This window comes from Chlamydotis macqueenii, chromosome 13 (genome assembly GCF_036417535.1).
Source record: "Chlamydotis macqueenii isolate bChlMac1 chromosome 13, bChlMac1.mat, whole genome shotgun sequence".
NCBI classification, from domain to species: domain Eukaryota; kingdom Metazoa; phylum Chordata; class Aves; order Otidiformes; family Otididae; genus Chlamydotis; species Chlamydotis macqueenii.
Window position 1 is genome coordinate 9,386,144 of NC_141568.1, and position 13,279 is coordinate 9,399,422.

Sequence of the window (13,279 nt, forward strand, 5' to 3'; positions counted from 1 at the left end):
TTTCTATATACTGATATTCCACCACAGGAATTGCTCTAATGGGAGATACTTGGACAATAGTCACAGCACTAGACCTGCATAGCTCTTCTTCAAATAGGTCAGTCTTCCACATCTTTATTTCGTTAATCCCACAGCTCAAGGTATCTTTCTTTGACCAATTATCTCAGTCTTTCCCAGATATTCATAATTATATATATACACACTTGGAGTTAAAGAAGGCAATACAAACTGAGCTAAACTATCTACAGCTTTTGAAAGGTTTTCTTTTTTTCTGTTTGCTTTGTTTTTTTAAATTATTTTTGGCATCCTAAATAAATGCTTTCTGTATGTAAATTACTTTAGAACACAGAAGAAAGCCAATGAAAACTCAATGGATAAATAAAAATGTTACTATTCAAAGATGCATTTCAAGGATGCCACCACAAAGCTCTTGCTGTTACTGGGCCCAACAGCTGATAGGACAGCTGAGGATCAGTCCCATTTCTAAGTCATCTTAGTCATTCACCCTTTCCTCCAGCCATAAATCATGCCCCTATCTTTAGGGAGGATATCTAAGCATGCAAACATATACTGTCACTCTCAAAAACTCACTGATGTGGGATATGCTTCGCAGAAGTAAACAAACTGTTTTTAGGGAGGTAATAAACCACCTGTTGGTTAACTGTTCTATGAGTACATACAGCCCAAAGAGAATATTTCAATATGGAAGATACAGTTACACATTTCATTTTTTTCTTCCCCCCACAGTTATTCCTCCCACAGCCTATCTGAACAGGTGATCAGCTTTATTGGAAAGAGACCAAGTTGCTGATTGTACCTACAAATTGGACTTATAAATTCTCAAGAGATGTCTTCACTCTTCCCCCTCCTGAATTTATTAAAAAAAAAAAAAAGAAAGAAAGAAAAATTGCATAGGAATCAACTCAACTCCAACAATTAATTTTACTTCTTAAAGATACAGATTCAGTATCTTTAAGGTACTGATTTTGCAATATATCAATATTTTGCAATTGATTTCAATATCATCAGCTCAAAACATGATTCACCAATGCACATCTGTATGCTGTGAAATACAATAACTCCAAATATTTGTAGATTTCATGTAAATATGGAGGGGAAATGGGTCCTATATAACATAATTCTATATACCATCTTACTCAAAAATAGAAGCACAAAGGAATTCTTTTTCAACTCTTACCTCTTTCACTTTATCTAAACACACAAACTAAGTGTCTTTAAGAAAACAAATTGGTTGTGGGTTTTTTTTTTCCTTCTCCACAGAAATGCATCTGCGTGATATAGGGATTCCATTTGTTTTCTTCAGAAGGTTTTTTCCCACTTTCCTGAACAAGCTAGGTTCTTCAGCAAGTTTTAATGATGAAGAAACTAAGCTTGACTACTAAAGTAGACTCTTCAACCTATCAAAATTTTCATTTATAATACAAATACATCAACTTTACTATTGCTTATTATTAAGTATGAGGAAATAGAGGGGAAAAATAACTGCAAGCCATTACACCTCACCTAAACACTATGCAAGATGTCAAAGACCTTAAGGGAGTAAAATAATTAAATCAATTTGTACTATGATTCAATAGAAACAAATGACAAATAGTTTCAGCTGAAAAGAACAAACAAATATACCAATAGGGAACCAAATCCTGAGGTCTTTGTTCAGTCTTAATCTGGCAACTCCCACTGAGATCAACTGACTTTGCTCGAAGATGCGACAATTTTAAATTGAACAAGGCCGTTAGGATTCTCCCCATAAACAGACTCTGTACAGGAGCATCACAGAGACAGAGCTGCATGTCAGACTGGATAATACACTGACTACAAGTTAACAATAACACACTGTCACATAAAGAGTGAATTCTATTTAGGTCACAGCACTAAGTATGTAAAATAAGCACGATTATCCCACTCCCATTAGATCTCAGTCAGAGCGCATGTGTTTTGGAGCAGCATGCTTAGGAGATGGACAGATCAGAGAGAGTTCAGAGAAAAGCATCTAAGATGATAAAAGGTTTGGAAAATAAAAACTGTACTATGAGAAAACACCACATGTTATGAAAACTTCAGAAATGCAGTAAATGGAAAAAGTAAGAAAGTCACTGCAACAAAATTGTAAAGGTTCATCTAGATAAAATTATTTCATAAACCATTTCTAGCATTAAAAAGTCACTGGTGCCATGCAGTAAAATATATAATACTAATAATATTAACCCACTGCCTAAACATTTTCCGTTCAGTGGTAAAATTGTCAGTTAAGACTATTACATGGTGCTAATCTCCTCTGTCACATCCAAGCCACCATTAATACAGATTAAGTAATACGGCATTTTTCTGGAAATAACGCTACAGAAGGTAGGAGACTTGAGCCTACTAACTTCACTTCACTTTCGCCCATACTGCCCAGGGTTTTAAGAGGTATAAAACCTCAGATGTTTAAAACCTCCTTTGAGAACATTTTTGAAAGCCCAGAATAAACAGACCCATTATGGTAAAGTATTATTTGAGTCCTGGAAAAACAGAGCCTTGCATTTGTGCTTCACAAGTTCAGTCTGTTTAGCTCATCAAAAAGGAGTGACTCCATGTGCTTCAGTGTTGTCACTGTGCAACACAGCACTGCGCCATCAACCCAGTCTGGCTCCAGCTCGACTCCCTAAAGAAACTGCACAGCCATGCCAGCACAGCACTGTATCTCAGCTAATTAAACAAAGAAAAGGAGGGAGGGACAGAAGACATTAATTAGACCAGGAGGAGCATCCCACTGACATGTCAATACCGTTTCCTGGACTTTCACAAATCGGTCTGCAGAGAGATGTGCTGCACAGTAAACAGTAGAGAGGCTCCTTTTCCAGGAATAAAACGATGGGCAATAATAAAGCTTTCTAATGAGGTAAGAGGAAGCATAGGATACCGAATCCAAACAAAAATCAAACTGAATTAAGGCATAGATTTGAAGAGTAAGGGCAAGCAACCAGTGGAGCAAACTACCAAGAGAGATGATTAGAAGACTTCAATATATTATTTCTCCCCCCCCCAGGTAGAGATGCAAACTCACATCCAAATATCCAGCTGGGCTCAACACAGCGATAACTTACGGACTAAGTCATATAAGAAGTCATAATAGATTTTCTGCACCCTTCTGGCCTTAATACTTACTAACCTAAGTTAAAAATACATTTGCTGCTATACTGTAGGTCTGGAAAATATACAATCTTTGTTACGTTGACTACAACCATGGATGAAGTGACACACTGCTTTTTAAGTGCCCTTTCAACTGAATACAAGAATACAACTTTGTGTGGGAGGAAAACGGAGAACATTGCAATATGCATGATAGGAATAAACAGCAGCTGTCTCCACATACACAAAAGCTCATCATCAAATTACAGCACAGGATACAGGCTGCCCCCTTTCCTTGCTGTAATTTACTTTCTACGCATGGTAGCATGAAATGAGAAGGTACCGGAGGACACAATGTTGGCAGTGCACAAGCAAAACACTTATTTCCCCAGGTGTGCATAAAAAAATTACTTTTGTATTATTTACACAGAAGTGATGACACAGAAGGCATTGTGATAATAAGAGACTATTTTAGGATATGTGCAACCCAAACAAAACTGCACTATGGCCATACTTTGCTACTTTACTGAGTGGCTGAAGTTTGTTACACCTTTTCTCAGCATTTCAGAAAGTATTCTCTGTTTGTTTTGCGTAGACTTATATTGGCACTCCCACTGGGATTTTAATTTGCCATGCTAAATCAGTCTGCTTGTCAGGTAGCTTTTCAGTTGCCAAGCCAAGCAAGCAAAAGGCAGAGGAAACTGAGCACCTAACTCCCTCAGGCACACACACACCAAAAAAAAAAAAAAAAAAAAAAAAAAAAAAAAAATTCTGCTTAGGTTAAACCAGGGCTGCTACAGGAAGGGCAGTGGCCATAAACGCAGACTCCCAAAGCCTGTGCCCTCTCTTTGTTATGTAAGGTAGGGAAATGCAGCTCTTCCCAGTTCTTGACTTGCTTCAAGCAGATGGTTGTACTATGAAAATAGCAGAACAAACGGTTTTGTTTTCCTAGCAGCCTTTTTTTTAACCCACATTCATAAGCACAAAAGTCAGGAAAGCGCATTCAACACTCCCGAAGGCTGGATCACTTCTCCAATATTAATCATTCATGTTACTCCTGACTACTATTTCCAGGTCCAACACTCAGAAGAAATATACTGTTATTCTGATTTGTCTTCCAAAGTAGTTTTGGGAAAAGGTCCAAGTATTTTTGTGGCAATATTCTGTATCCAGAAAGGTACAATTGAGAGTATCTGCATCTTGATTTGTACCTACCATGTGACAGGCACGAAAAAAAAAACATAGCTTATGTTCATGAGTGAGTGCCAGAATAACTCCGAGTTTCAAACTGGAAAATTGTACTCATAAAGGGAAATCAGTGTTGAAAATTTTCCCATAATCCTGTTCACATAGTATTCAGGATTGGGGTTAATTCCGTTTTAAAATAAAAGCTGACCTAGGCCTTCGAGTTGTGATCAGTCCTATAGGACATACATCTTGTGAAACTACTTTCTCAATTTCAGTAAAAGACTAAAGACCTTTCACCAAAAAATAGGCATTCCATATTTCTGGGGGTGCAAATCAGCAATTTTATACTTTCTTTAAGAGCAAATCCAAAGGCTTGGATCCAAGGAAATATATATTTCATTATTTTATCTTTATCACCAAATGAAAATATGCCAGATTCATATTCATAAACACTTTTCCTATAATAAACTGAAGTATAACTAAATCAAGTCCTCTGATGAATCTTGCAAGACCCCCAAAAAAATCTCACTTGAATTATTTTAGACAAGTGTATGGTATATACCAGATATACTACAAATACATTAAACACAATTGATTTCGCAGAACATAAAATCAGAAGTTTCAGTTTTCCCTAAATTTCTTCATGATAAGAAATATAAGCTTTTGAACACTATTAAATATAACTGTCAAAGTAAAAAAAAAAAAAAATTCCATTCTTTCAAGTAGAAACTATGTAATTTAGGAAAATAAACACAGAGCTAAGTATATGATTTCAGGTACAGACATCTAATTTCTCCAAGAGCCGTATTTTTAACATGACCATTTACAGCCTAGAAAATCTACAACATTCCAATCGGCACATTTATGCTGAACTGGTGCCACCCCAGAGGGCTCAGTGAGCAGTACACAACATTCCATGAAGGCATTGATCTTGAAATTGGACACACACACTTCTTACCTGCTACAGTTCATTTTCTGCTGTGGGTCATGACTGTTGCCCAAAAAACCCTCTTCTGCTTCTGAAAATAGTATTCCCATGTCAATTTTGACCTATGTAATGTTGTGCGGATTAAAAAAAAAAACCCAAAACACAAATAAACCAAGTGAACTAAACAATAACAACAAAAAAATCCAACCCAAACTATTTTTCTTACAGCTAATCCTGTAGGGCAAGATCTGTAACAGCTATATTCCTAGGTTTGTTCAAGTCCACAAAGCAAAACAAAACAAAAATCATAAAATACAGTTTTAAAAGCTAAGGGACAGGAATTTGCCTTTGAATTTAAGATGACCGCTCTTTCTTAAAGAAAAAAAAAAAAAAGAAAGAGGAGGCAAAATTTTGTTCCTTATAGCTCTGATTTATTGCAAACACTGAGACAAGACTCAGAATACATATCCAGGCTTTTCTAAGATTCCAGGATGCAGTTAGATTTGTGCTCTTTTCTGCTAGCAGCACACATTTTTGTTTTAATAAATATCTCACCTATGTGCATTCACATGCATGCATGTATGATGGACAGTTTCCCCTATTTTGGATACGTATTTTTCAGTGTTCTGCAAATCAGCAAAATATACACACACAGAGGACATAAATAAAACAGACGAAACTGAAATCTCAGTGAAATGTGTGAAGAGTTTGATCTGCATTTTCTTCAGACAAAAAAAAATTCTCATTTTTATTCTTAGATATTATGTATACTTATGCAACAGTTTCACTATGATTTTAGTAACTCAATACTAGAAAGGCAAAGGGTCAGCTAATCAACATTTCTGCTGCTTGCAACTGTTCCCAGAAGTAACATCATACAATGTTATCAATTACAACTTTATTAAGTTATTTTAAAGAATACCTGCTGGTACAGCATCTGTCCGTTATTCACAAGATATTTCAAGTAACATCTGATGAATATTTCAGTATCTTCTTTTTGTATATAAGAAGTTTCCTGGAAAGTTCTCTTGACAAACTTTATGTACTTTGTAGTATATCATGTATATGCTAAGTACACCTTCAGAGAAAGCTTAGATATAAACCCACTTTTCAGAAAAACAAGACACAGAATTAATCCCAAAAAGTATTTTCAGAAAGTCTGTGAAGTGCGTCAGAAGCCATAATTTCCATAGGTCAGATGGGATGTTATCACAGTTTGAAATGAACTTCTCAAACTTGATGCGTCATCAAGCTGGAAAACCATTTGTTAATAATAGGAGAAAACACACACACAAAAAAAAGAGCAATCTAGCAGAAAAAGGCATATCCCAAACTAAACAAACTGTGTAACATTGTACTGTTATCAATATTGTATTAAAGCAATTAAGGTGTATTAAAACTCTGCAAAGGGGGAACAGCAGAAAACTAGCTGAACTACAATGGTAAAAGTCAGCTAGATTTAGACATACAGCTGGTGTCAATTGTTAAACCCTAATTTTTAGGTTGCATTGAGCTACAGTCCTACAGACACAGTACTTGCATGTGACGGCTGCTCTCCGTAACCATTCAGAAGGTGAGCCACCCTTACACACACAGAAATCAATAAGATCCAGGAGTTCACAGCATTATTACATTTTCAATTTCTGTCCAAGTGAAAGTATGTGATCCTATACCCTCTAGATTTCAAAAAGCCATTACATTAAATCAAAACTCAAAGAAAGCAGATTAAATATAAAAGTATTTAACAGAACTTGGAAGGAGGGCAAAAGAGTCTTGAAATTTGTTGTTTTCAGTTGTTCAACCTGTTACTCAAAACTCCAGGGAGAAACGCAAAATTTACATGAGGATAGTACTGCAAGTACAGCAACAACACCACAGCAACTCCTTAGGTCCACTACAAAAATCTGGCAGCAATAAGGAAAGAGAACACTTTTTAACTGTAAAGCACTATGGAAAGACATAAACCACTTCCACAAGTCCATGTCTCTGGTTAGCAACAGTATTGGTGTCTCTTACACATCAGAATTCTGGGTGGTATTCACTCTGTTACTTGATGGGTTCAGCAAGTTTTGCTGCAGTAAGATTCTCTTATCCCCATAATAAAATTAGGATCTCATTTTATCTAATTTATCATTTATTTCTTAATTTTCAGGCCAGCTGTTGCCATTTCATAGCAGATAATTCATTGTTCTCTCTGTGTTGTCTAACAACTCACCTTTGGACACTGTTCAACCATTGCAGCAAAGGCTGCTCACGCTGGAACAGAGTCAGATCTGTGGCACCAATAGCGAAAAACCAGATAAAAGGGAGACACCTGCCTAACGTCTCTGCGCAACTTTGATCCAGCTAGAGAATGGCCAACATGCATCTCTGCAGGCTCCTCTGTGGGATGCTTTGAAGCACGTTTACTCTTTCAAACATGTTATCTTAATTAGGTGAAACACTACTCCTTATGAGAAATCTCTTTTGAAACCAGTAAGAACCCCTCCTCATACTCGCACTACAGTGACTGTGTCAGGCTAGTGATCTCCTGTAAACTCTGCAACGCTGGTTTCATTATCTTCTCACTGAAACACTGATTAGATCTGCATCTGAAATAGGGGACCTAAGGAAGGTAAAATAACTGGGAAAAATAAAGAAAGTGAACAAGCTGACAGAACAAAGACTCTGGAAAACAGAAGGTGCTCTGCACCATGTGCACAATATAAAAGCTCTATGGAGCTTCAAATTACTTTTAGTAGGGTTAATCCCTGAACAATCTTGTGACAGAGCACACATCAAATACCACAACACAAGCATAAAATACATATCAACAGAATTTTTCTGAGGGAGGTTGTGGGTTGGAGGGTTAAGTTTGTCGTGGCGGAGTTTTGGCAATTCCATTATCAAGAAGTCTTACACAAGAAATACTGTACCACACATTATATTCTATAGTAAAAATTGCCAAAGATTTTTATTTTTAGTGAGGACACCACCTGTTTTGACAAAGAAACCTGAAGGAATGATAGGTTCTGGAATGTTATATCTATCCAGTTAGAAGTTCTTTTGGGACTAGATTTGAAAGGAGCTTCAGAGAATTAATCTGTAGTATCATCAGATGCTTAGGAAGGAGTACTCTGTATGGATGGGAGACCACACAGAACAGGAATTCAATACGCATAAGTGCTAACATCTCTTTCTGGGAGTTTTGGACCAGTGAGCCCACAGCAATGCAGCAGATAAAAAGTCCAGCTTAAAATTGCACAAAGGAATTCTGGTAGATAGGACACACTTGACATCCTAATCAACCTACTCAAAATGTTTTCTGTAGTGACTGTTGCAAATAGCAATGAAACAACATACAAAACAAGACAACTGCTGAGCTAATTTCTCCTTTTGCCATGCATCTCGCAGCTGGGTAAACAGCCACACACACAAAGTTAGAGGCTACTGCACTACCTCCTCCCTCTCCGCTGCTCCCCTGGCAGGTTTCCTTGGACCTCATTTCTTTTGCTGCCCTTTCATTTCCCCAGCTCCCAGCACCACCTCAGCCTCCTCGGCTTTCTCTCTGCCGCCTCCTGCGGGCCGCTGACCTCCCAGGTCCGTCCCATGCTCAACCCCTGCCCCTTCTGCAGTTTCTTGCTTGCATTGCAATTTCCCCAGGGACAACTGACCCACTTAGAAACCAAGCTCTCAAAAGGCAAAGGGAAAACCAAACCCACTTAATTTATAGACAAGCTTCTAAAGAGTTTGACAGAAGAGCTGATGAGCATCTGGCACATATTTCTGAAAAAAACACAACATTAAACAAGTGATGGGTTCCCACGTCCAGGACACGGTTTCCCTGGCAGGCAGGTAACATGCAGCTATAGCAGTGCTACCTGGCGCTGTTGGCATCTCAGCAGTGCTAACAGGCTGTATGATATTCATCACGGATGGCTGAGAACATTATGAGATTTAAACCTGAAAAAGATTGAAATGCTACTGATTGGTTCTGGGTGCTTGGTAGGCATGACAACTTCTTTTGTGATTAATTCTGACAATAACTTAGTTTTAGTATCCTCTGACATAAAAGTCTTGGCTGCTACAATATTAAATAAGAGATAAATCCAAGGAAATTTATCTGTTCCTAAATCTTTTCTTTTTTAAAAATAATCTTCATAATGTTCCTAGATTAAGATCTCAATTTAGACATCACTAATGCATCTGAAAATGTTACTATTTTTGTCAGGACATAGCAAAAGGATTTTATGATTCCTAGAACCAGTTTTGGATAACCATGTACCGTATTTTCAGACAGACATTTTTCAGGTAGCACACATTAAGGCCCAAATTTCACAGCTGCTTCACAATTTGAGCAAAATTCCACAAGGGAATTAGCTGTAGCCATCACGACTCAAGATGCTCTTCATAAAGCACAGCCCTTGTGTGCTTGTGCCTACCCTCTCAAATACTGCAATTTGAAAATTCTAAGCTGACCATACAGCTTTATATCTGCCTTAGAGACTTCCTGCCCAAGCCACAGTGAAATTATAGCTACAATGAAGTCAATGCAGGTTATATTATAGGCATCAGTGAGGACAGAACTTGATAATCCTGAAATAAACCACAGAAACTTCACTAGATACTAGCTTACTTGTTTTCACCTTTCTACTAAAATTTCTCCCATATACATTATCTTTATAATCACTAAGTATAACGATGCCTTTCCTCCCTTTGCATGCTGACATCTGGAATTCAACTTCCAAATTAAGAAAGAAAGTGATTAGAGACTGGGAGAAAACATCCCGCATTGAATAAAAGAACAGAAGCGAAGATTACTGACTGGAAGCATTATAAATGAAGAGTAAACAAATACAGGTCTACATCACCAGATGCAAAATTAAAACATAGTTGTTTAAGACAGATTCTGGGTGGCACAAACATACTGGCAAAATTCAGCTAGGAGCAAAATATCTGACAGCTTTGACAGGCATTCTCAAGCTGAAGAGGCTGAAGACATTACTAATTGTAGGCACCCCTGTATCTTTCTTGTCATCTGGAGCCCAACTTAATAAAATACCATGAAAACAGAGGAAGCTGAGGCACAAGGGAAGGTCCCTAAATACCACCCTGCACAGAGGCAGTAACCTGTAATGAATGGCAGAGCTGATAATTTGCTTTAGATGTTTTAAAGCACATCAATGACACTTTGCAGAGGATGTCCATTACAAACCACGCACTCCCAAGTCCTTCTCCTCACGGCTGGTCTCAATCGATTCTCTGCCCAGCCTGTATTTGTGCTTGGGATTGCCCCAAGCACAAAAAAAACCCAAACATTTTCTTACTTACATTCTTATCTATATTTCTTATGTAAAAATAAACAACGCTACTCAAATTTAACATTTGTATTTCTTGACACATAGAAGAGATGAGTTGATTTATTACAACGAAGTAGTTAACCATATTTCAAGGAAAATTAAGTTTCTTCCTTTAGACTCTAAGAAGAGGTAACTAAAGTATGAACTGCTGTCAAAACATGCTGACCAAAACATGCTGTCTTTAAATAATTTTTGCTGGACATTCAACTGGATGTTGAATGACTAGTCCAGTTTGTCCAAAGGGTAGAGTGTGATAGAGTTGTTACCTCAAGTTCTGAATAGTCTTCTTCCCAATTTAAATTGGAAGTGCAACAGAGATTAAAATAAAACAGTATATTAATTTTATGCCAGTGCAACTACTAAACTGGGATACTCCTTGTGGTATATTCTGGGAAGAGATTAAAAAATACTTAGTTTGTAGGTCCAGCATCAAAATGGCTCATTAAAGTGGAGAGTTCTCTCTGAATTTTGTACTCTGAGTGCACTGATACACAGGAATGTTGTACGTGGGTACACTGTTCACACAATGTTTTCCGATCTTTTAGGACAAAAGAGTGCATATGTTAATGAGTCCTAACTTTAGCCTGAGGAGTTACTATGCGTGTGCGCACACCTACGCATTTCCCTCTAACTTATGATTTGATACCAGGTCTGCATATATCAGATGTGGGGTCAGAAGAGAACATAAAAAAAAATGCTACTTCCTTCTGTACTGTCCCATTGCTCTTCAGTATGAGATGCACTGTATTCTCTTTACTTCACCTGCAGTGCTTTCCCTTCACTGTACCAGACAGAGCTTTACAAACCTAGCAGAGTGCTTTTAACGAGTTCTACACATGATTACAACATGGTCTGTACATAAAGACATTAAGCAAAATTCTGCCTGCCTGTTTTCATAAAGACATAGTCTTTTGTTATGCCTTGTATTCCTAAACATTTTCCAAACCCTTAATGGATATAAGTATGTCTCCAAGTCTGAAGAAAAAGAAAGCCAACCATTTAAACATCTGAAAACATTCATCAATTTGGAAATAGAAACCTGCTAAAAAGAAATCAATGTGGAAATACCCATTTCCACTCACTATTATTTCTAGCTGAAAGTTGCTTCTGACATCAATTCACACATCCCTAAATCTCACAAAATTCTTGTATTAATACCACAGCATTTTAATATATTAATCATGTATATACAAGCATATGCTTGCCTTGTTTCTTGTACATTAGACAAGCAGCCCACCCTTAGCTGCCGAAACTACAGAGTGTTATTAGCTGGGCAAGACAACACACCTAGACTATCTGATCACAGACTGGATGTGTTGGTGTGCTTCCAAACACAAGGTTGTTCTAAAGCAGTCAAATCTGGGTTCCTTAAACACAAGCCAACACCATGCTTTTGAACTGTCATCCGATTAAAATGCAGCTGCTGAAAATTTAATATTGCAGGCAAGCTGTATCACAAAGTGGCTTGACATCGCTGGTCTTGAATTATTTGAAGCAGACAGAGTTAATAATGGAAGAGGTTTCATATGGTTACACCAGTTCAGCAGAGATCAAATGCCTGTAAGTGCATCCCAATTTGCTCAAAGGGTGAGCGTTTCCTACCCACTGCTGGCAGGGACTAACCAAAAGAGAGAACTTCCTCACTTCAGAAGTCACTCCTGCAGTTACTCATTTTTATCTTTGCCATATTAAAAACACTTCAGTTCTTTTAACTGTGAAAAATGAAACCATCATTAGCACTACCTAGTACTTTAGATAGAACAATAGTTTAAAGAAAAAAAAAAAAAACAAGAAAAAAACCCCATAAACCTCAAATATCTCATTACTACATGGGGGCCTGAACTTACAACTACCAGCTGGTTTCTGTGCCTTTCTGTACCCTAGGAGCAGCTTGAAGTACTAAAGCAGCTTCTCCTTTAGCACTGCACCGAAGACCAACAGCCTGCTGACATCTCGCAGAGCAACGCTGGCATGCAGAGAAACAGCCAAACCTGCTGTTCCTGTGGACAAGTCTTAAGCCATAACAGACTTAACAGCTAAGGTATAAAGATCTTCAGAGACCCAACAAATGTTTGTAGGAATTATAGCACTAATGCTTCCTATCCTTTTACATCACAGACATCTGTTTAATTGGAGACTCGTGGCTTGATTAATTCATTTATTATTTCAAATGCATTCAAAAATAGCATAATTGACATTTTACATTGTAACTATTCACCAGTTTGACATTACTATGCATTTTCATTAACATGAATACCTAAAGCTTGGGATTGAAGAGAGAGCTAAGGCATATTAAAGTCAGTAACAGTCATGTTTCAGTTCAAATTCAGACACAGGACAAAACTAGACATGTCAATCAAAGCTGACATTTCAACAAAACAAGTGAAAAAGGGTAGTATCAACTCAGTATTTTTAAAGATGCTTGCATCAAATTCTAAAGTAGGTTTCAATAATCTTAAAAAAAAAAAAATCTTAGGTCAAGTATAGTACTGCTACAGGTTAACCAAGTACTGTTAAACTCCACTTAAACAATATAGCCAAGAAGTAAGCAAAACTGCCTCCAATTTCCAGTTAACCACTGCTGAAGTCAACCATGGGTTATAGCTTGGCCCTATGTAGCCCTTTCCACACAAGTTCTCCTCTTCTGCAGCAGTAGGGTTAGCTCTGAGCTGCCAGATTTAGACTAAAGGTA